Below are 26,415 nucleotides of genomic sequence, written 5' to 3'. Positions count from 1 at the left end.
CCTTCTTGATCATGCTGGTTATAGAAGTATTATAGATACATGTTGGTGACACAAGGATAATGTTGTTATAACCTTCTTGATCATGCTGGTTATAGAAGTATTATAGATACATGTTGGTGACACAAGGATAATGTTGTTATAACCTTCTTGATCATGCTGGTTATAGAAGCATTATAGATACATGTTGGTGACACAAGGATAATGTTGTTTATAACCTTCTTGATCATGCTGGTTATAGAAGTATTATAGATACATGTTGGTGACACAAGGATAATGTTGTTATAACCTTCTTGATCATGCTGGTTATAGAAGTATTATAGATACATGTTGGTGACACAAGGATAATGTTGTTATAACCTTCTTGATCATGCTGGTTATAGAAGTATTATAGATACATGTTGGTGACACAAGGATAATGTTGTTATAACCTTCTTGATCGTGCTGGTTATAGAAGCATTATAGATACATGCTGGTGACACATCATAATGATGGTCTCGTCTGGTGTCCACATAATCACAGTACTTTACTACAGTACATACAGTAATATCAGTCGTAACAACACTATGTATGTAGTCGTGATTACCGTAACATGTGAGTGGCAAGATTGGATGACGTAACGTAACAATATCAGACTTCATCATTCTCAATAGTTTAGGTGGATTATGTAATATTTGGCGTTGCTTCATGTTTTATCAGATAATGAAATGATGGCTGGTCTAATGACCTTCACAAGTCAGTGGTCATTAAATCCCACACAGCAACCAACCACTCAGGATGACCAGGAGGGAGCCACCTGGTGCAGACCAAGTGTACCAGCCTGGTGGAGAGGATCAACTGCTCCACCTCAGGATAAGAGCTGCTCAAGTTCTGTAGTGAGGGACACTCCAAGTGGCATGTGAAACTACCAGTCTTAGTTATAAACTACCGCCCGGCTGGCCGGTGGGTGGCTGTGGCCAACATGAACCCAGGGCTACACACACACACACACACACACACACACACACACACCGCCCACTGACCTGACCACCGGCCGGTGGGTGGCTGTGGCCAACATGAACCCAGGGGCTACACACACACACACACACACACACACACACACACACACCGCCCACTGACCTGACCACCACCACTGTGACCTGACCACGTGTGGCATGTAGCTCATCCTTGGACAACAGTAATCAAATACCTAGACAGAATTTTTATGTTAGATAAAAGACATTTCTTGATAGTAAACATAAGATATGATGACGAAAGATAAGGGACGCTATTACAGGTAAATATTTTGTTAAAATATGAAATACTCTTCCTCAAACTAGCTCCCTGTACTGTATTTCCTTTTACATACCCAGAGGAAAATATATTCTGTGGTTAATCAATATAAATGTTTATGTTTAACAGGTTTTCTATTTCTGATAGTATTTCACTGATTCAGGTTTAAGAACCTTGGTCCTGAACAACCATTATAATGCAACACAATACATATTTATCATAAATAAATCATTTATCACAATAACCATTATGTTTGTACCAGATTCTTTACGTCCTCAATCACGTTTGTTAATATATAAGGAATTTTTCCGCCACATTTCAATACATAACATATATCTACACGTGTGTAAATATATGTATATGTTTTTATAAATTTTTCTTTGGCTTTTATAATTAAGGTGTAAGATATCCGTCTGAAGTAAATACTAGATAATATTATAGGTTATGTGTGTGTGTGTGTGTGTGTGTGTGTGTGTGTGTGTGTGTGTGTGTGTGAGTGTGTGCGTGTGTGTGTGTGTGTGCACATAGGAGTGAAAACATATTTTACACTTACAAGGTTAAGAGACGGGGCAACGTGAGTGTACAAATCCTTCCTCAAAAGACTCACGTGATAATGATTAAAGTAGTACACACACACACACACACACACACACACACACACACACACACACACAGAGCGGCGCCAGGCTGGAGGCGGGGCATCGTGACGTCACAGGCAAGTCCCTTCCCCCGCCAGATCCAAACATGTGTTGTGTCTGGTGATGGCGGTTCAAGATTTCCCACATTTATATTGATCTTTACATTATCATCCACTCCCAAAGTCACCTGGCATTCTTGTGTTTCAACAACAGACGTGATATATGCAACACCAGGCAAACATTGTACCATTATCTGATAGGTTAATTGGTGCACAATCAAGAACCAGTGAATTTCATCGCCGCCATAAGTAAGTAAGGAAGGTGACTTTAATGATGATAAATACGACCTGGTATGGCTGTGTCTACACACTACCGCCATCTGGTCAACATTGTACATACCAACCTTTAAACTGTGACATTCAACCACAAGGTTTAAAGTCGCTCATGAAAACGCGAACTTAAAATCTATCCATTTAAATCTACCTTTCATCAATAAACATTTAAACACCATCATTTGAACGTAAACCTTCCAGCTGCGTTATTTTACCAGAGTCCTTTAGAATACGTCATATAAACACAAAACTTAAATGTACGTTGAGCTTGTGCAAACCATCATTGAATATCAAGCTTTTAAATTAGAACTGTAATGAAATTGCGAACTTTTAACTCTGTCAAATTACAGCTATTGTACAAAATGATTCACTTAATTGACAAATTTTAATGTCAGTAAATTTAACGATATCCTTTGTGGTTCATCTCTGAAACACAAACCTTTTAACTTTGTCTCTAGAACTGAACACAACCATTAAGTTTCATAACTGGAATGGAAATTTGGATAATCTATCAAAATTCGTCATATAACGCGAACTTTTAAATCCTTCCATTCAGTTGGGCCGTTACTTGCCTGGCTGCCATTCATAATATGTCCTTTTATATTGTATGTTGACTACGCTCTCATTCATTCGTCATTTGGATCGTCTGACTGATATTCCATTCATAAACTTCATTCCTGCAGCTTATTTTTGACCGCCATGTTGCTTCCTCAAGGTTTATAATTCTTTGTGTATTTAATAATAGAAGATTCAATGATATTTCTCGTGGTACTGGAATTAGAGTTAATAATGCCATCTCAGTTATTAACTCTAACTCAAGTACCACGAGTAATATCATTGAATCTTCTATTACTGAATACACAAAGAATTATAATCTTAATATTAGTGATGGTCTATACAAATTGGATAACTTTAATGTTGATAAAATGTGTAAACAATTCACCTTCTTGTCCACATAATAAGTTTATGATACGCTTGTTGTCTGTCTTGGACAATCACATGTTTACCATATGGCGTCCTAGCTACGTTTCTTCGTTGTATATCAACTGGCTGTTATATTTCTCTCTTGTGTCTCCCCTGATGATGTGAGTTTTACACGAAAGTGCACTTGGGAACTTATCGTGTTTATTTTCCGCGTGGACTCATAAGAATATACTTGATCACGTGCAAAATTGCGATCCTTTTCAATATATATATATATATATATATATATATATATATTTATATATATATATATATATATATATATATATATATATATATATATATATATATATATATATATATATATATATATATATATCCTTCAGTATGTTTACTTTCGATAATGAGGAACAGAAGAAGGAGCCAAACAAGTAAATTTCGTCAAAGACATCACTCTTTTCTAAACGCTGCCTCGCAAAGATTTTCATTAATTCAAATTGAAGAAACAGACGAATTTTCTATTGTCTGGTTAGCTCAGTGGTAGAGCGTGAGTCTGACACACTCAAGGTCGTGGGTTCGAGACCCACACCAGACATAATTTTTGTCTTTTTCTTTTTTCATTTTGTCCGCATCACATGTGTGCAACATTCAGTATGTTCGTCCAACGTTATAGTGAAGATCTTCACAATAAATTGGGGTTTTCGACCTTATCTGAAAGGGTCAGGTCCACCAAGACGTCCTTGAAATCTTCCAGAAGCTTCTGGCGATCCTCCTCCAACTGCTGGGCACATCAGAGTTAACATGGGCCGGACATCGGTTGTGGAACGACTTAATCTGCTTCCGGTGGTTAGCAGGGATGATAATGAGGGCTCTGACCTCATACCAGGTCAGCTTAGTTCCAGTCTATTGCTTAGTTCCAGTCTATTGCTTAGTTCCAGTCTATTGCAACGACAATAAAAAAAGTAAAACTCATTTCTTCGTGGAAAATTGAGAGGAAAACACGACAGCAACATGGAGATTTACCCTGTGGTTATTTTGCCGGCTAGTCGGCAACGGTCGGTTAAGCAGTATTTTGCCGTGGTAATCTCAGTGCTTCATATAATACTATGTCACAAAATATGTTCTTGGGGACGTAGCTCAGTGGTAGAGCACTCGCTTGGCATGCGAGGGGACCCGGGTTCAAACCCCGGCGCTTCCATTTTTATTTGGGAAATTCATTGTTTTCAGTGTTATATATATATATATATATATATATATATATATATATATATATATATATATATATATATATATATATATATATATATATATCGTCCGATCAGGGAAGTTAAGCAACGTTGGGTCTGGTTAGTACTTGGATGGGTGACCGTCTGGGAACACCAGATGCTGTTATCCCTGGGGATAGGGAAGAAAGTATACTTGCCTCGTATTCCCTGCGTGGCGTACAAGGCGACTAAAAGGGGAGGGAGCAGAAGGCCGGAAATCCTTTACTCTCATTTTCAATTTTTCAAAAGACGGAACAGAGAAGATATAAAGATATTGTAAAGATGTAACTAATATAAGATATAAGAATGAATGGAAGATACGGATGTAGCTGAAACAAGGAGTAATGAAGATTAAGGTGCAATGAAAATTATTCTGCAGTGAAGATAAATGTATATGTTAAAATTTTGTATTGAACATTAAGAAGTAATGATAATGATGAGAGTGTAGTGACGATGAGGGTTTAGTTAGGGAGTGGTGACAATTGCCTTTACAATGATAATAAGGAGGTAACACAATGAGGAACACAAACTTTCCAAAGCTACGTTCAAGTCAGACTTTGAACTAAGTTCGGTAAACAGAAGGATGATGTTAAGATGAAAGTGTAGTGCGGAGGAGTATAGTGATGATAAGGATATTGTCAAGATAGGTTGTAGTGAAGATACGAATGTAGTGAAGATACGAATTTAGTAGAGATGAGGGTTATCAAAGAGTAAAGTTTATTCAAAATGATTATGTAGTGAAGATAAGAATTACTTTTAGTGAACATCAGGGAGTGCAATGATGATGGTATGGTAGAAATAACGGTGTAGTGAAGAAGAGGGTATAGCGAAGATATCATTAAGTGAAAATAAGCTAGTAGTGAAGATACACGTTAGTGAATATGAGGTAGTAATGAACTTAACCTTGTTGACCTGATCCCCCAAATCCTCCAAACTACGTTCAAGGGCCGATCCAAAGCCAACCGAAAAGGCTATTTCTCTGTGAATTGTTAGTGGTGGTGGTGGTGTGTAGGTGTGTGTAATCATCTATTTGCACTGTATTAGGAGGGAGTTTTACACTCGTGGGGCCCCGTGTAAGTACGTTGTTTGTGTGAGCGGGTAAAATCTAAAGCCTTCCTTGAAACCAGCTTAGTCAAGATAAGGGCATATGAAGATGAGGTTGTAGTGAAGATTATGATAAGCCTTGCATAGTGAAGATAAAGGGGTTAAGGAGAGGAGATGTAGTAAAGAAGATTATAGTGAACACAAAAGGATTCAAGCTACGTGCAGGGTCAGCATACGGGCTTGAACTTACATTTTAGGTCAAAGGCATCACCAGTACACCCCGGCCAGCCTTAAAGTTTATCCGTACACACACACACACACACACACATAAGTACATATATATATATATATATATATATATATATATATATATATATATATATATATATATATATATTTTTTTTTTTTCTTTTTTTTATACTTTGTCGCTGTCTCCCGCGTTTGCGAGGTAGCGCAAGGAAACAGACGAAAGAAATGGCCCAACCCCCCCCCAATACACATGTGTATACATACGTCCACACACGCAAATATACATACCTACACAGCTTTCCATGGTTTACCCCAGACGCTTCACATGCCTTGATTCAATCCACTGACAGCACGTCAACCCCGGTATACCACATCGCTCCAATTCACTCTATTCCTTGCCCTCCTTTCACCCTCCTGCATGTTCAGGCCCCGATCACACAAAATCTTTTTCACTCCATCTTTCCACCTCCAATTTGGTCTCCCTCTTCTCCTCGTTCCCTCCACCTCCGACACATATATCCTCTTGGTCAATCTTTCCTCACTCATTCTCTCCATGTGCCCAAACCACTTCAAAACACCCTCTTCTGCTCTCTCAACCACGCTCTTTTTATTTCCACACATCTCTCTTACCCTTACGTTACTCACTCGATCAAACCACCTCACACCACACATTGTCCTCAAACATCTCATTTCCAGCACATCCATCCTCCTGCGCACAACTCTATCCATAGCCCACGCCTCGCAACCATACAACATTGTTGGAACCACTATTCCTTCAAACATACCCATTTTTGCTTTCCGAGATAATGTTCTCGACTTCTACACATTCTTCAAGGCCCCCAGAATTTTCGCCCCCTCCCCCACCCTATGATCCACTTCCGCTTCCATGGTTCCATCCGCTGCCAGATCCACTCCCAGATATCTAAAACACTTCACTTCCTCCAGTTTTTCTCCATTCAAACTCACCTCCCAATTGACTTGACCCTCAACCCTACTGTACCTAATAACCTTGCTCTTATTCACATTTACTCTTAACTTTCTTCTTCCACACACTTTACCAAACTCAGTCACCAGCTTCTGCAGTTTCTCACATGAATATATATATATATATATATATATATATATATATATATATATATATATATATATATATATATATATATATATATATATATATTTACACTGTACCAGAAGCGTTAACTAAAGCTCATTTGGTGAGATCGTGTTTCCTCACATTAAATGTTATCCCAGATGTTCAAAATTCTTCTCTTTGGTCTTTCATTTTCTATGTTTTCCACTTGACTTTCTTCACTCTAAGTGATTTACCGTTCATGTTTTAGATTAAACTATATTTGTCAATTTACTAATTCCCTCTCCCATCTCATCAAGACGCTTCTTATTGTTCTTTGATTTGAATCCTCAGTTTTCACCTCGCCTTCAACATGATAACCTCTGAATCTGTGAGTGTGTAATTACCTATTTTTACTGTGTGAGGAGAGAGTTCTACACTCGCTAGGCCAAATCTCTAGAACATTCCGTACTATTATACAACTTGTAAGATTTATGTATGGTGTCTGCCTTAACCATGACCTCATTCTTCTTATTCCATTCATCAACCACTCTTATATAAACTTTAACATTACTTCTTTGAATAAATTTGAACAATATTGTCCTAATTTCATGCTAATGTTCTCTAGGTTTGTGTGTGTGTGTGTGTGTGTGTGTGTGTGTGTGTGTGTGTGTGTGTGTGTGTGTGTGTGTGTCTGTGTGTCTGTGTGTCTGTGTGTGTGTGTGCGTATTCTCAGAAAGTAACTGTGTACTATTCAACAAGGATTTCCCAAAAGCCATTTACTTCATATCCTTTTATTTCGATGCTTGAAAATGGCTAAATTTTCGTCAAAGTGTTTTTTGTCTTATTAGTATTTATAATGATTTCTTGATTCATAAAGTATTGGTATTTCGAAACTATTTAGATCCTTCAACATCTCTAGCCATCTTCACTACACTCTCAACACCATTGGCCATCTTGAATATTTCTTCGACACCTCTAGATTTCATCAAATAATGATAGCAACAATACTAAATGAATCCGTCTACATATCCGGATTTGTATGGGATTTAATCTGGATAGATCTGGTTAAGTGACGTCACATAACCCAGGGGTATATAAGGCCGGCGGCGAGAGAAGTGTCATCATTTGAGGATGGGATTCCGTACCGACAACATCTCCTCTCACACTCTCCGGCAAGAAGAAAATTTGGTAAGTGCACCTCAGGCCGGAGTCAAAATGAGTGTTCCAGTTGTAAAGTTGACCCAGAAGGATGTAAATGACCTGGTGGTCATGAGAGAGGTGGGTCGGGGAGGCAACGCCAAGATTGAAACGGTGTTGTTCCGTGGATCGTGTTGCGTCATCAAAAGCCTTCTGGACGGAGTGAGTTGGAAAAGTCTTATGGATGAAGCCGACATTCACAGGAGACTGGCTGGGGCTGGAGGAGCCCCTCTACTTCGAGCAGTGTGCCGCAACCCCCCATTGATCATCTTAAGCCACACTGGCCAGCCTTATGATAAGTACATGAGAACATGTCGGTCGGACGAGGAACTGGTCGAATCCGCCATCATGGTCGCTCGTCGGCTGATGGAAATCCATAAGAAAAACATTGTCCATAATGACGTCAAGGTCGAGAATGTGACGGTGACGATGGGTGAGAAGCCAGAGTTTCACATCATCGACTTCGGCTTGAGCGTTAAGAAGGGAAGCTGCGTTGAGTACAATGTTCCTGACCTGTGGTTGGCCCCTGAGGTCAGGGAGCGCAAGCCGGTCTCCCCAGCCAGTGACGTCTTCTCTTTTGGGCATCTAATGAGGCACGTGTCCATCCTGGTCAGGAAGCAGGGTGTGCGGGAAAGCCTCCAGGATCTTTACCAAACAGCGACCCACAGCGACCCCTCAGAGAGACCAGCTCTGCCACTTATTATTGGTGAGCTGAAGAAGGTGATGAGGTCAGTCCGCCGGAGGCGTACCAGAGGAGGGGGCCAACGGAACCAGAGGAAGGGCAGGAAATGAGGTGCCCTTCCTCAACTATCTACCTCACAATAAGAACTTTGTTTTAGAGGTAATTATTATCTTTACATATCTTAAAACGGGAAAGACATTTATTTTAGAGGAAATTAAAATATATATTTAAAACGGGAAAAAATTATGGAACTCGACATGCAACCACCTCCTCGTGGTGAGTTCTGGGTGATAAGAGATCAAACATCTCTTATCAGCTAAGAGTTGCATACAAACGTATTTCCTGATAAGTAAAAGACAACTGGATAATGTTCTTATGATCTTAAATGTTCTTAGAGTCTGGCTAGTGTTATCTTGGAGGTCTTCTATCCCCTACAGCTCAAGCTGGGCCCAGACTGTATCATGGACAACGATGAATGATCTTAGCCTAGCTATTATGGACAACGATAAGTGATCTTAGCTTAACCATCATGGACAACGCTGCATTATCTTAGCATAGCCGTCATGGTAAATGATAAATGATCTTAGCCTTACTATCATGGACAACGATAGATAATCTTAGCCTTGCCATCAAGGTCCATTTTCAGTCGTCCATCATAAATTTGCATGTTATTCTAATATTATTAGTAGTTTGAACCTTATAAAAGACTGACTTGGTTCAGTTGTATGTTTTCATACAAGAACCAATTGAAGTGTCCCAAGCATTTTGAAATGGCATTTGTACTACTTAACTCTCGATGTTAGTGAAAACATGTGAGATAACCACGACTGAGCAGCTTTCCTGTTTGCTGTGAATTTATTACCTTCCTCTCTCTCTCTCTCTCTCTCTCTCTCTCTCTCTCTCTCTCTCTCTCTCTCTCTCTCTCTCTCTCTCTCTCTCTCTCTCTCTCTCTCTCTCTCTCTCTCTCTCTCTCTCTCTCTCTCTCATCAAAATATTCAAAATTATGAAATTCAATGTAGCCAAACTTATATATATATATATATATATATATATATATATATATATATATATATATATATATATATATATATATATATTTTTTTTTTTTTTATACTTTGTCGCTGTCTCCCGCGTTTGCGAGGTAGCGCAAGGAAACAGACGAAAGAAATGGCCCAACCCCCCCCCCCCATACACATGTACATACACACGTCCACACACGCAAATATACATACCTACACAGCTTTCCATGGTTTACCCCAGACGCTTCACATGCCTTGATTCAATACACTGACAGCACGTCAACCCCTGTATACCACATCGCTCCAATTCACTCTATTTCTTGCCCTCCTTTCACCCTCCTGCATGTTCAGGCCCCGATCACACAAAATCCTTTTCACTCCATCTTTCCACCTCCAATTTGGTCTCCCACTTCTCCTCGTTCCCTCCACCTCCGACACATATATCCTCTTGGTCAATCTTTCCTCACTCATTCTCTCCATGTGCCCAAACCATTTCAAAACACCCTCTTCTGCTCTCTCAACCACGCTCTTTTTTATTTCCACACATCTCTCTTACCCTTACGTTACTTACTCGATCAAACCACCTCACACCACATATTGTCCTCAAACATCTCATTTCCAGCACATCCATCCTCCTGCGCACAACTCTATCCATAGCCCACGCCTCGCAACCATACAACATTGTTGGAACCACTATTCCTTCAAACATACCCATTTTTGCTTTCCGGGATAATGTTCTCGACTTCCACACATTTTTCAAGGCTCCCAAAATTTTCGCCCCCTCCCCCACCCTATGATCCACTTCCGCTTCCATGGTTCCATCCGCTGACAGATCCACTCCCAGATATCTAAAACACTTCACTTCCTCCAGTTTTTCTCCATTCAAACTCACCTCCCAATTGACTTGACCCTCAACCCTACTGTACCTAATAACCTTGCTCTTATTCACATTTACTCTTAACTTTCTTCTTCCACACACTTTACCAAACTCCGTCACCAGCTTCTGCAGTTTCTCACATGAATCCGCCACCAGCGCTGTATCATCAGCGAACAACAACTGACTCACTTCCCAAGCTCTCTCATCCCCAACAGACTTCATACTTGCCCCTCTTTCCAAAACTCTTGCATTCACCTCCCTAACAACCCCATCCATAAACAAATTAAACAACCATGGAGACATCACACACCCCTGCCGCAAACCTACATTCACTGAGAACCAATCACTTTCCTCTCTTCCTACACGTACACATGCCTTACATCCTCGATAAAAACTTTTCACTGCTTCTAACAACTTGCCTCCCACACCATATATTCTTAATACCTTCCACAGAGCATCTCTATCAAGTCTATCATATGCCTTCTCCAGATCCATAAATGCTACATACAAATCCATTTGCTTTTCTAAGTATTTCTCACATACATTCTTCAAAGCAAACACCTGATCCACACATCCTCTACCACTTCTGAAACCACACTGCTCTTCCCCAATCTGATGCTCTGTACATGCCTTCACCCTCTCAATCAATACCCTCCCATATAATTTACCAGGAATACTCAACAAACTTATACCTCTGTAATTTGAGCACTCACTCTTATCCCCTTTGCCTTTGTACAATGGCACTATGCACGCATTCCGCCAATCCTCAGGCACCTCACCATGAGTCATACATACATTAAATAACCTTACCAACCAGTCAACAATACAGTCACCCCCTTTTTTAATAAATTCCACTGCAATACCATCCAAACCTGCTGCCTTGCCGGCTTTCATCTTCCGCAAAGCTTTTACTACCTCTTCTCTGTTTACCAAATCATTTTCCCTAACCCTCTCACTTTGCACACCACCTCGACCCAAACACCCTATATCTGCCACTCTGTCATATATATATATATATATATATATATTTTTTTTCATACTATTTGCCATTTCCCGCGTTAGCGAGGTAGCGTTAAGAACAGAGAACTGGGCCTTAGAGGGAATATCCTCACCTGACCCCCTTCTCTGTTCCTTCTTTTGGAAAATTAAAAATTAAAAAAAAAAAAACAAGAAAGGGGAGGATTTCCAGCCACCCGCTCCCTCCCCTTTTAGTCGCCTTCTACGACACGCAGGGAATACGTGGGAAGTATTCTTTCTCCCCCATCCCCAGGGATAATATATATATATATATATATATATATATATATATATATATATATATATATATATATATATATATATATATATATATATATATATATATATATATATACATATGTATATATATATATATATATATATATATATATATATATATACATATATATATTTTTTTTTTTTTTTTTTATACTTTGTCGCTGTCTCCCGCGTTTGCGAGGTAGCGCAAGGAAGCAGACGAAAGAAAGGCCCAACCCCCCACCCATACACATGTATATACATACGTCCACACACGCAAATATACATACCTACACAGCTTTCCATGGTTTACCCCAGACGCTTCACATGCCTTGATTCAATCCACTGACAGCACGTCAACCCCGGTATACCACATCGCTCCAATTCACTCTATTCCTTGCCCTCCTTTCACCCTCCTGCATGTTCAGGCCCCGATCACACAAAATCTTTTTCACTCCATCTTTCCACCTCCAATTTGGTCTCCCTCTTCTCCTTGCTCCCTCCACCTCCGACACATATATCCTCTTGGTCAATCTTTCCTCACTCATCCTCTCCATGTGCCCAAACCACTTCAAAACACCCTCTTCTGCTCTCTCAACCACGCTCTTTTTATTTCCACACATCTCTCTTACCCTTACGTTACTCACTCGATCAAACCACCTCACACCACACATTGTCCTCAAACATCTCATTTCCAGCACATCCATCCTCCTGCGCACAACTCTATCCATAGCCCACGCCTCGCAACCATACAACATTGTTGGAACCACTATTCCTTCAAACATACCCATTTTTGTTTCCTTGCGCTACCTCGCAAACGCGGGAGACAGCGACAAAGTATAATAATAAAAAAATAGATATATATATATATATATATATATATATATATATATATATATATATATATATATATATATATATATATATATATATATATATATATATATATATATATATACTGGGGAGGAAATATTTAAAACCATTTTGTTGTCTCAGATTTTAGACATGAATCAAGGTATATTTACGCCACTGACTAACATTATGATCTTCATTTCCATCTAGCAGTTACAGGTTTTCAGATAATGCACTTATCAATGAATGGACCACTCACGAGCTTAGGTAGTTCTAAGTGGAGCTTAAAATGTTGTGCTTCTACACAATGACAACAAATATGGATCACTCCCAATTGGTGGTTCAACTATGATGAGTGAACAGCAGGACACAATCGTCCTGGTCTTACACAAGATATCATACCACCATGACCAATGGTTAATGTGTGTGGATCTTAAGATGGTGACTTTTCTCCTGGGTCAGCAGAGTGGGTACAACAAGTAGCCCTGCTTTATCTGTCTCTGGGATAGTAGAGCTGAGGATGAGCACTGGCTGAGAAAACAATGGTCTCTGAGAGAAAACATGTTGGTTGGAGACAAGAATGTAATGGCAGAACCCTTGGTTGACAGAGATAAGATCATTGTACCACCACTGCACATCAAACTAGGTTTAATGAAACAGTTTGTGAAGGTTTGGAACAAAGAAGGACACTCTGCTTTGACTACACAGGCAGAAAATGTCCAGCGCTGATCATGGAGAAGGTGAAGGCAGGTATTGTCGACGGGTCACAAATCATGGAACTCATGAAAGACCCACATTTCCAAGATTCAATGACCAATGTTGAGGCAGAGGCATGGTCTTCGTTCACTGTGGTTGTATGTCTTGGTCACCATAAAGCAGATAACTACCCTGAACTAGTGGAGAACCTGCCATCTTCTTTCCCTCAACTTGGCTGTAAAATGAACATCAAAGTGCATTACCTCCACACCCACTTGGCCAGACAACCTAAGTGAGGAACTGGCTCAACCATTCCACCAAGATTTAAGAACCATGGAAGAAAGATCCCGGGGACACTGGGATACCCATACCTGGGACACTGGGATACCCATACCTGGGACACTGGGATACCCATACCTGGGACACTGGGATACCCATACCTGGGACACTGGGATACCCATACCTGGGACACTGGGATCCCCATGTGATGGTGGATCAGTGCTGGATCATTGCAGGTGATTGTGGTGGGTCAGGTGAGCACAAACGTGACATGTGTGAGGACATGATGAACCATGATGATATATAACTTTCTAGGTTGGGCTCACCGTCACCATTATCTGTGGATGTCATCATCATCATCATCATCATCATCATCATTTCATCGTAAATCAACCAATGCTACTTGTAGGAAGCCATTTCTCTTGATGCCACAATAATGATGGTATGTTGTATGTAATTATATCATCATATCTCCATCACCAGAGAACAACGGAGGAGGAGGAGGAGGAGGAGGCCATATTTAGAATCAGCCAGCCACCAAACCTGACCTGACCTGACCTGACCTGATCATCAACACAAGACTACCATCATGACGACGTCACCAAGTGTTGACCTCATCACTGATGACATCATGATGATGACGTCACCAAGTGTCATGTGTTGACCTCATCACTGATGACATCATTATGACGTCAGCAAGTGTGATGTGGTGGTGTTGACGTCATGATCATCAGTGATGACATGGTGTGGCAAGTCTGGATTCATGTTCAGTGGGGTTCAGGTCAGGTCAGGTCAGGTCAGGTTGGTTGGGTGGGCGGGGCAACATTGCCCAGTGGGGCTCAAACCACACCTTAACACCCGACCCACCGACCCACCCACCGACCCACCGACCCACCCACCCACCCACACCTGTGGATGGGGCAGTTGTGGACGACCAGGTCAAATGGCTCCGGCTCTTGGTTGTGGCCCAACCTGACCTGCTGCTGTACGGGGCGCCCGTCAGTAGAGAACGTTTTCTCATCACAGAAAACGACCAGCTGCCAGAAGGAGAGCAGCTGGTCGACCTGCTACACCAGCTGTACCATCCTCCTCTGCTACATGTTATGTGGCTCAACCTGGCTGGCTGGCTGGCTGGCTGGGTGGGTGGCTGGCTGGCTGGGTGGATGTTAGTTATTTGACTGGGTGGCTGGCTGGGTGGCTGTTAGTTATGTGGGTGGGTGGGTGGGTGGGTGGGTGTTAGTTATGTGGGTGGCTGGGTGGCTGGGTGGGTGGCTGGCTGGGTGGCTGTTAGTTATGTGGGTGGGTGGCTGGCTGCTGGCTGGTGGGTGGCTGGTGGGTGGCTGTAGTTATGTGGTGGCTGGCTGGTGGGTGGTGGCTGGCTGGCTGTTAGGGGGGTGTGGGTGGCTGGCCTGGGTGGCTGTTAGTTATGTGTGGTGGGTGGGTGGTGGTGTGGTGAGGTGGCTGGTGGGTGGCTGTTAGTTATGTGGGTGGCTGGTGGTGGCTGGCTGGCTGGGCTGGCTGGGTGCTGGTTAGCTGGGTGGTGGGTGGGTGGCTGCTGGGTGGCTGGTAGTCTGGGTGGCTGGGTGGCTGGCTGGTGCTGTCACCTGGTGGGTGGCTGGGTGGGTGGCAGGTGCTGGGTGGCTGGCTGGGTGGGTGTTAGTGAGGTGTGGGTGGGTGGTGGGTGTGAGTCAGGTATTGTGGGTGGGGGGTGGGTTGGGTGTTAGTTGATGTGGGTCAGTGGTGGGGGGTGGAGTGCAGGTCACTGGTGGGTTGGGAGTGAGTGCAGGTCAGCCTGGGGTGGGTGGGTGTGAGTGCAGGTCAGCCTGGGGTGGGTGTGAGTGCAGGTCAGCCTGGGTGGGTGGGTGTGTGAGTGCAGGTCAGCCTGGGTGGGTGGGTGTGAGTGCAGGTCAGCCTGGGTGGGTGGGTGTGAGTGCAGGTCAGCCTGGGTGGGTGGGTGGGTGTGAGTGCAGGTCAGCCTGGGTGGGTGGGTGGGTGTGAGTGCAGGTCAGCCTGGGTGGGTGGGTTGTGAGTGCAGGTCAGCCTGGGTGGGTGGGTGGGTGTGAGTGCAGGTCAGCCTGGGTGGGTGGGTGGGTGTGAGTGCAGGTCAGCCTGGGTGGGTGGGTGGGTGTGAGTGCAGGTCAGCCTGGGTGGGTGGGTGGGTGTGAGTGCAGGTCAGCCTGGGTGGGTGGGTGGTGTGAGTGCAGGTCAGCCTGGGTGGGTGGGTGGGTGTGAGTGCAGGTCAGCCTGGGTGGGTGGGTGGGTGTGAGTGCAGGTCAGCCTGGGTGGGTGGGTGGGTGTGAGTGCAGGTCAGCCTGGTGGGTGGGGGTGTGAGTGCAGGTCAGCCTGGGTGGGTGGGTGTGAGTGCAGGTCAGCCTGGGTGGGTGGGTGGGTGTGAGTGCAGGTCAGCCTGGGTGGGTGGGTGTGAGTGCAGGTCAGCCTGGGTGGGTGGGTGGGTGTGAGTGCAGGTCAGCCTGGGTGGGTGGGTGGGTGTGAGTGCAGGTCAGCCTGGGTGGGTGGGTGTGAGTGCAGGTCAGCCTGGGTGCGTGGGTGTGAGTGCAGGTCAGCCTGGGTGGGTGTGAGTGCAGGTCAGCCAGGGTGGGTGGGTGTGAGTGCAGGTCAGCCTGGGTGGGTGGGTGGGTGTGAGTGCAGGTCAGCCTGGGTGGGTGGGTGTGAGTGCAGGTCAGCCTGGGTGGGTGGGTGGGTGTGAGTGCAGGTCAGCCTGGGTGGGTGGGTGGGTGTGAGTGCAGGTCAGCCTGGGTGGGTGGGTGTGAGTGCAGGTCAGCCTGGGTGCGTGGGTGTGAGTGCAGGTCAGCCTGGGTGGGTGTGAGTGCAGGTCAGCCTGGGTGGGTGGGTGTGAGTGCAGGTCAGCCTGGGTGGGTGGGTGGGTGTGAGTGCAGGTCAGCCTGGGTGGGTGGGTGTGAGTGCAGGTCAGCCTGGGTGGGTGGGTGGGTGTGAGTGCAGGTCAGCCTGGGTGGGTGGGTGGGTGTGAGTGCAGGTCAGCCTGGGTGGGTGGGTGTGAGTGCAGGTGTCCCATCTTACAACGCTAACTTGGTGTCCACAATATTTCTTGCCACAACCAATGTGTCTAATAGCCATCATCTTCCTGGCCCATCTTTCTGGGTCATGTTTACACCATCATTAATGTTCATCATCATCATCATCACTACACATACATGATGATGATGATCATGATGATAATGATATATTAACATTGTCATTTGAACAAGGTCAGGTACTCACGTGAGCATAAGACAACTTCTCTCACATTATATGAGTCGCCAATACAGCCGCCGCCATTAATGTCACCTAAAATAACGCCATCATTACTAATATTGTTGACTATATTTTGACCACCATCCAGGATGGTAGTGAACCACTGTGGGTGGCTGATGAGGCTCACCTGCCACAACACTAACAATACTCCAGCTACAACACACCTGGTGACGTCAACCTCCATGACGTCATCACTCCAGCCGGTACATTGCCTCAAGTAGTGACGTCATAGTCTGCAAAATGTTTTGGACAAATATCGCGGTATCTGGCAACTACCTCCTCCCCTCGCGTCCCCAGGTCTTCTTTGTCTTTGCAGAGTTTCTCTTAATAAAAAGCAATTCATAAATCCATATTTTAAGTTTTATTCATTTTATAGACATGAACTCATTTGGCTGGCCACCAATGATTGTTAAATAACTTATTTCCTTTGGCGAATTAAGGTGGATGTGCTAGCTGACGCTGCCGCCTGTGATGCCACATTGCTGACACTTTTATAACCCCACATTACACTGCCCCGCTTATTCTAGATGCTTCCAAAAGCACTAACAAAATGTTATGTTATTCTGGAGGGAATAGAATTACAGGCAACTTACAAATTTGCTGTGACCAAGCTTGAGGTGAGTGGGTATGAAGGAGTGAGAGGGTGGGCTGGAGGGGCTGGGGAAAGATGCCACATGTCCCAAGATTAATATCAGTTGGTCACCTGTAATTGCTAAATAAAACAAAACATTAGTTCATAGTATCCTAAATTACTAACCAACGTCCCTACTATTCATAAAATGTTAAATTGTTTCTGTTATGCAACGTCATGATGTGCGTAAATAACTAACTTTTCCAATATGGCGGCAACACCTACTTGCTGGCTACACATTACCCATCCCAGCCCAACACCACACCCAGTCCCTCCTTCCCACCAACAGCGACCTTGAGAACTGTTAAATGCCCATCTGTTTACAACCAGTGTTGAAGCTTATGTGTAAAACATTAATTTTGTCTGTATTCCTCCACCCAGCTGCCTCACTCCCTCCCATACCAGCCACTCTTGGTCCACCTGCCTTGAGCGCGTGTCGCCCACCCTTACACTGTCTTCCTCTCACTGGAAATTAATTCATTGTATTATTATTATTATTTTATTTCATTTTATTATACTTTGTCGCTGTCTCCCGCGTTAGCGAGGTAGCGCAAGGAAACAGAAGAAAGAATGGCTCAACCCACCCACATACACATGTATATACATACACGTCTACACACGCACATATACATACCTATACATTTCAATGTATACATATAAATGCATACAAAGACATTTACATATATACACATGTACATAATTCATACTTGTTGGGTTCATTCGTTCCCGTCGCCACCCCGCCACACATGACCACCCCCTTCCCCCGTAGTTGCGCGAGTTAGCGCTAGGAGAAGACAACAAAGGCCACATTCGTTCACACTCAATCTCTAGCTGTCATGTATAATGCACCGAAACCACAGCTCCATTTCCACATCCAGGCCCCACAGAACTTTCCATGGTTTACCCCAGACGCTTCACATGCCCTGGTTCAATCCATTAACAGCCCGTCGGCCCCGGCATACCACATCGTTCCAATTCACTCTATTCTTTGCACGCCTTTCACCCTCCTGCATGTTCAGGCCCCATTCACTCAAAATCTTTTTCACTCCATCTTTCCACCTCCAATTTGGTCGCCCACTTCTCCTCGTTCCAACCACCTCTGACACATATATCCTCTTGGTCAATCTTTCCTCACTCATTCTCTCCATGTGGCCAAAACATTTCAAAACACCCTCTTCTGCTCTCTCAACAATACTCTTTTTATTACCACACATCTCTCTTACCCTATTATCACTTACTCGATCAAACCACCTCACACCACATATTGTCCTCAAACATCTCATTTCCAGCACATCCACCCTCCTGAGCACAACTCTATCTATAGCCCACGCCTCGCAACCATATAACATTGTTGGAACCACTATTCCTTCAAACATACCCATTTTTGCTTTCAAAGATAACGTTTTCGACTTCCACACATTCTTCAACGCTCCCAGAAATTTCGGCCCCTATCCCACCCTATGATTCACTTCCGCTTCCATGGTCCCATCCGCTGCCAATTCCACTCCGAGATATCTAAAGCACTTCACTTCCTACAATTTTAATCTATTCAAACTTACCTCCCAATTGACTTGACCCTCAACCCTACTGTACCTAATAACCTTGCTCTTATTCACATTTACTCTCAAATTTCTTCTTTCACACACTTTACCAAACTCAGTCACCAGCTTCTGCAGTTTCTCACGTGAATCAGCCACCAGCAATGCATCATCAGCGAACAACAACTGACTCACTTCCCAAGCTCTTTCATCCACAACAGACTGCATACTTTCCCCTCTTTCCAAAACTCTTGCATTCACTTCCCTAACAACCCCATCCATATACAAATTAAACAACCATGGAGACATCACACACCCCTGCGGCAAACCAACATTTACTGAGAACCAATCACTTTCCTCTCTTCCTACACGTACACATGCCTTACATCCTCGATAAAAACTTTTCACTGCTTCTAACAACTTGCCCCCCACACCAAATATTCTTAATACCTTCCGCAGAGCATCTCTATCAACTCTATCATATGCCCTCTCCAGATCCATAAATGCTACATACAGATCCATTTGCTTTTCTAAGTATTTCTCACATACATTCTTCAAAGCAAACACCTGATCCACACATCCTCTACCACTTCTGAAACCTCACTGCTCTTCCCCAATCTGATGCTCTGTACATGCCTTCACCTTCTCAATCAATACCCTCCCAAATAATATATATATATATATATATATATATATATATATATATATATATATATATATATATATATATATATATATATATATATATGAAGGTGCGCATTCCTATGCACTTTGTTCGTATTCATATACCTCCGCGTTGTACAGTTAGGTTCGGTGAAATGCTATCTGCTGGCTATGTGCGCCCGTCGGGAAATGACTGGTGTACACCCCGTTGCTCACCAACGTGAGACGAAGGGTATTCGAGTGCATAGTATTCGAATAGTTATTTCCTATTAGCCAGGCCCATAGCCTAGCGGTAGCATTCCCACCTGTTGCACAGGGTTCCCGGGTTCGATCCTGATTGTTGGGGGTTTGTATGTTCTATGAAGGTGCGCGTTCCTATGCAGTTTGTTCGAATATATATATATATATATATATATATATATATATATATATATATATATATATATATATATATATATATATATATATATATATGCGGGAAGAGAGCACGGCATAATGTAACAATAAACTTGAAGATGAATGAAAGCTTCAGCGCTGTTGTGGTTAGTAGCGTTGCTGACTATGGACCACACTTGGGCCCGCCCAACCCAGGTCTTTGTCCTGCCCTCGTGGCTGGTCGATAAATGGATGCCTGGCGTAGCTTGACGTTTACATGATAACATAGAGAGGTTATGGTACAGCCAGTCATATGATTAGGGCTTTCAGTTTCCCGTGCCGTCTCAGCTACCATGAGAAAGATAACGGGGAAATAAAAGATCAGATAAGCGGGGCCAATGAGAGCAGGTCTATCAAAGATGGCGACCTTTCGCCCGTAAGGAAGGAGAAGAGTACACCGTGTCGGCAGCTATCCCCATCCCTCGTCTATCCCACACCTTCCCATTGGTATCGGGGATGTCGTCTCTCTACCCCACCATGGGTTGTGTGGGCTGGGGGCATAACGGCCACGTACAACATACAACCTTCACCATCAGACACTACAAGTTGTAGAGTCGCTTCTCATGTGACGCTGAGGGACGACAGGTGGTCGTGTCGGTCGCTCTACCTCTGCCCTCGTTTCACCGTCGGCTTACTGGAACTAGTTATAAAATTGTCGATTATAATGTAAAGATCAATATATATGAGGGAAGTGTTGAACCTCCCTCACCAGACACAACAACTGTTTGGATCTGGCGGGGGGAGGGAACTCCCTATGACGTCACGATGCCCCGCCTCCAGCCTGACGCAGGTGTGTGTGTGTGTGTGTGTGTGTGTGTGTGTGTGTGTACTACCTTTATGATTACTATGTGTGTCGTACGAGAAGAGAGTTCTGGTGTTGCCTCATTTCTTAACCTTTTGAATGTTCTTGTTTTCATATGGAAGGTTCCGGTCACGGACACAAAGCCCACATCAAGGCCGGGCCTTAGTTGAAATACATAGAGAATAATGAAAGGGAAAAATAAAAGAGAAGGGAAAGTATTTACGAATTTTGGAGGAAGTGAAGGACCTCTCTCACTCTTGAAATGTATGCACACACACACACACACACACACACACACACACACACACACACACACACACACACACACACACACACACATACACACACAGGTAAGCCAGGAAACATAAAGATAAGGTGGAATTCAGTGGGATATTCATGCAATGTGATAAATCCAGGTAAGAGAGGGAGAGAAGTTGTGTATACAGTCACATACACACACATGAGAGGCCACATGAGGCAAGATAATGTGTCAGCAGGGCAGAGATGGCTGGCTGGCTGCACGTGTGGCGCTCTGATGATCATACCAGACCTGTGGCCCTCCCTCCTGACACCTCTTCACAAGGAAGAAGAGGACCCTGACCCAGCTCCCACTTCCAAAGGCACAGCAGAGTGGAGTCTGGCAGGGATGGGTGGGTTCACACGTCGTATTGACTGCCTTGGTAGACAGATTAAGATGTGGTAGCGCCAGATGGTCAGCATCATAGCTACCTTCACAGCTATACAGCGCCAACTGCAGCAGGTGGCTACCTCTGGTGGCAGGGCCTCCTCTGCCTCAAGAGGTAGGTGCCCAACCAGGCCTCAACTCCTGACGAGGGAGCTGGAGAGTCCCACCAGCCTGGCAAGATCCTGAGTGACTATGAGATCCTGGAGTGGGTGTAGCACCTCAATACACAGGGAAGGCAGCCACTGTGAAACAGGTAAAAGATTCCTTAGAGAATAACACAGTTGATATGGTAAAGAAGTCCCTGTTGTGCTACGTTCTTGATAACGTGAATGAAGGGATCCAACTTCTGCACAAGCTCACTGGGCACATTCAACAGTACGGACTGTGATTACCGCAGAATACACATGGCAAAAGTGTATTTATTTAGCATATTTATATTGAAATACAAGGGATATTGTATCTATGTTAATCATTTCATACAATAATGAAAAAGTTCCATAACTTTTCTGGAACACAGGATACAGAAATGTATCTAAAGTGAAACCGATAGTACTAACATATCTAACATAAAGATTTCTATTTTGCAGATAACATAAATATTTTACATGTAGAAATCAGTAATATCTTCAACAATATAAACAATCTGGCATCGAATCTTGCAGACTTTTCATCGAAGTTTTACACATTAAAGAAAATATTGCGTAAAGAAAAGATTTAGTGTAATTTATTATCATCATCACAAGTTGGCAGACGGACCTGCCTCAACCCGACACATATTACCATAATAAATCATCTAATTCTTTGTTAATATAGTTGTCACCAAATATGAATATAACTGCCTTCGTGTTTTGCCTTTAGATAATTATAATGTTCGATAACAAGTAAGTAGATCCGTTGTGGAAAATAATCCCGTGTCTCCAACTAGCGGTGCCGTCAACTGTGTCATGAATTATTCTTTATAGAAAATTGATATTATTCAAAGGTAAACAATTGAAAAAATATAAGAAAACAATTTATGTCTGAGTAAATATTCATTATTCTATTAAAAGTGTAAGGCAATGATATTCATATTAGATTAAAACTATATAAACCAAGACTTGGTGATCTATTATGGCAATGTGTGATGGAGGGTTAGTGTGGGGGATCAGCTGGCCTCAGGTCATCCTGGCTTCAATATGGTCAGTTAGCAGGAAGCGTCGTCGGTCACAGTAATATTACCTAAGTGATAGATATATGATAATGTGGGTTTGCATGTGTTTCCCATGGTCCTTTGTGACCAAGTTGGTGTTCCAATGTGAAGTGAAGTGTGGGGTGGTATTTTGTGTGTGAAATACTGGCAAAAATACTTAAGTACGTATATGTTCACTTATAATCATGATAATCTTACACTTTACATCCCAAAAAAGTTAGGAAATATTTTCAGAATTCAAATCTCAGAATATTCATTTGGGAGCTAATTCTTATATACCAGAGTGCCTCTGATATTAGATGTATCGGCTGCCAGTAAATTTCTTAACTTTTGTATGGCGTAAACTAAGAATACCCAATACTGCCATAAAGTGTCCATCATTTTGATTTAGTAACTTGTAATTACTTAAGATTTAATTGAATTATTCGTGATACATTGCATTGTTTTGTTATAGATATAATTAGAGTTTTTGCAGTTTGGGTCACACTAAATTTGATTATATTATATAGTATCATATATATATATATATATATATATATATATATATATATATATATATATATATATATATATATATATATATATATATATATATATATATATATATATATGAAAGACGATAAGTTTGTCTCGGACGATCGCATGTTTACCAAATGGCGTCCTAGCTATGTCTCTTCATTGTATATCAAATGACTGTTATATTTCTTTCTTGTGTCTCCCATGATAATGTGATTATTACACGAAAGTGCACTCGGGAACTTATCGTGTTTCATTAATCCCGTGGACTCCTAATAATATACTTGATCACGTGCAAAATTGTGATCCTTTCCAATGTATATATATATATATATATATATATATATATATATATATATATATATATATATATATATATATATATATATATATATATATATATATATATATATTTTTCATACTATTCGCCATTTCCCGCGATAGCGAGGTAGCGTTAAGAACAGAGGACTGGGCCTTTGAGGGAATACCCTCACCTGGCCCCCTTCTCTGTTCCTTCTTTTTAAAAAAAAAAAAAAAAACGAGAGGGGAGGATTTCCAGCCCCCCGCTCCCTTCCCTTTTAGTCGCCTTCCCACGACACGCAGGGAATACGTGGGAAGTATTCTTCTCCCCTATCCCCAGGGATAATATATATATATATATATATATATATATATATATATATATATATATATATATATATATATATATATATATATATTTTTTTTTTTTTTTTTTTATACTTTGTCGCTGTCTCCCGCGTTTGCGAGGTAGCGCAAGGAAACAGACGAAAGATATGGCCCAACCCCCCCCCATACACATGTACATACACACGCCCACACACGCAAATATACATACCTACACAGCTTTCCATGGTTTACCCCAGACGCTTCACATGCCTTGATTCAATCCACTGACAGCACGTCAACCCCTGTATACCACATCGCTCCAATTCACTCTATTCCTTGCCCTCCTTTCACCCTCCTGTATGTTCAGGCCCCGATCACACAAAACTTTTTCACTCCATCTTTCCACCTCCAATTTGGTCTCCCTCTTCTCCTCGTTCCCTCCACCTCCGACACATATATCCTCTTGGTCAATCTTTCCTCACTCATTCTCTCCATGTGCCCAAACCATTTCAAAACACCCTCTTCTGCTCTCTCAACCACGCTCTTTTTATTTCCACACATCTCTCTTACCCTTACGTTACTTACTCGATCAAACCACCTCACACCACACATTGTCCTCAAACATCTCATTTCCAGCACATCCATCCTCCTGCGCACAAATCTATCCATAGCCCACGCCTCGCAACCATACAACATTGTTCGAACCACTATTCCTTCAAACATACCCATTTTTGCTTTCCGAGATAATGTTCTCGACTTCCACACATTTTTCAAGGCTCCCAAAATTTTCGCCCCCTCCCCCACCCTATGATCCACTTCCGCTTCCATGGTTCCATCCGCTGACAGATCCACTCCCAGATATCTAAAACACTTCACTTCCTCCAGTTTTTCTCCATTCAAACTCACCTCCCAATTGATTTGACCCTTCTGCAGTTTCATGTGAGAAACTGCAGAAGCTGGTGACTGAGTTTGGTAAAGTGTGTGGAAGAAGTTAAGAGTAAATGTGAATAAGAGCAAGGTTATTAGGTACAGTAGGGTTGAGGGTCAAGTCAATATATATATATATATATATATATATATATATATATATATATATATATATATATATATATATATATATATATATATATATAATTCCTAAGAGTCCATTTTTCCGTGAATTCTTAGGAATCTACTTGATCATGCGCAAAATTGTGATCCTTTCGAATATACATATATAAATAAAAATCCCCAGTGCATTTTCGTGCAATGATCACGTCGCCAAAAGAGATACAAGAACGAGATAGATGACGTAGAACAGTCAAGTGATATACAAAAAGAGATGTTGCTAAGACGCCATTGTCTGCTTGCTTGTTTTTTATTTCCTTGCCTGTTTGCTTGCCTGCGTTTTTGTCAATTTTTTTCATGTTTACTTGGCTTTTTGCTTTATTGCCTGCCTCCCTGTTTTTTCATTGCCTGCTTGCCTGCGTTTGCCTACCTGATTGCTTGCCTTCCTGCCTTTTTTCTGCGTGCCTGCCTGCTTGCCTGCCCTTTTGCCTACCTTCCTTTTTGCCTGCTTGCCTGCTTGCCTGCTGTGTCACTTGTCTGCCAGCTTATAAGTTGCCTGCCTGCCTTTCGCGGTAATATAAATATCTGCGGGCTTTCCAGTGTACGTTTCACTAACATGGGAAGTGTAGGGGTTTGGGAGCCTGCAGTTTTACGTGACAAAAGAAGATATTTACCTAAATTTGATAAGCATGAAGACTACAGACGTACCCACCCATACTTCAGTAGTACAATAGAATGTGTGTATCACTAGAGGCTCTCAAACCCACTTTAAACACAAGAAAAGTTTGTGTACTTCGCCAGCAACCCACAATAACAACAAAATGTCCATAAATTCATAGGTCCTCAATTCTGAGAAGTAGTTCTTGTCTTCTCATTCACTCTTGATACAATGCATATTTTCCCCATAGGTCTGCTGCTGCGGGCATTAGAAAAGGGAGGCGTGTAGTCAGGTTGGCTCCCACACTTAAGGTGACCAATGTCTTTGATGTGAAGCATGAACGGGCGTGACCATTACCACCATATATTGGACGGGGTCACTACGTTCCCCGCACCAAGCGAATCTCTCACATTTATGATCATTTTCACTTGTCTTTTATCCTCATGTTCTGCCATTAGTATCTGTTGTGATTGGTATACTAAGCACTGTGGACATCATATCTGCAAGAGATTTGATAATACGATGAAAATAGTCTCGGAGGCGTAAGAGAAAGATATATTTTGGATACCTTTCTTGGTTCTACTTTCTGTTTTCTTATGATATAATGTTAAACAGAATGTTTACATAAGTAACAAGGAACTAATGAGGTTCTTGAAGAAAGGGGAGAGCCAGTTAAAAAGA

The 26,415-nt window shown here is 42.5% G+C and overlaps 1 non-coding gene across 1 annotated transcript; it reads left to right on the top strand.

Annotated features, from left to right (window-relative positions):
• Positions 1-3,686: 3,686 nt before the first annotated feature.
• TRNAV-GAC (transfer RNA valine (anticodon GAC)) lies at positions 3,687-3,758 on the top strand. Its single transcript has one exon. It is a non-coding gene; the product is annotated as a tRNA-Val (tRNA).
• The last annotated feature ends 22,657 nt before the right edge of the window (positions 3,759-26,415 follow it).

This window comes from Panulirus ornatus, chromosome 12 (genome assembly GCF_036320965.1).
Source record: "Panulirus ornatus isolate Po-2019 chromosome 12, ASM3632096v1, whole genome shotgun sequence".
Lineage (NCBI taxonomy): Eukaryota > Metazoa > Arthropoda > Malacostraca > Decapoda > Palinuridae > Panulirus > Panulirus ornatus.
Note: the sequence above shows the minus strand (reverse complement) of the source record. Positions and strands in the feature narration are given on the sequence as shown.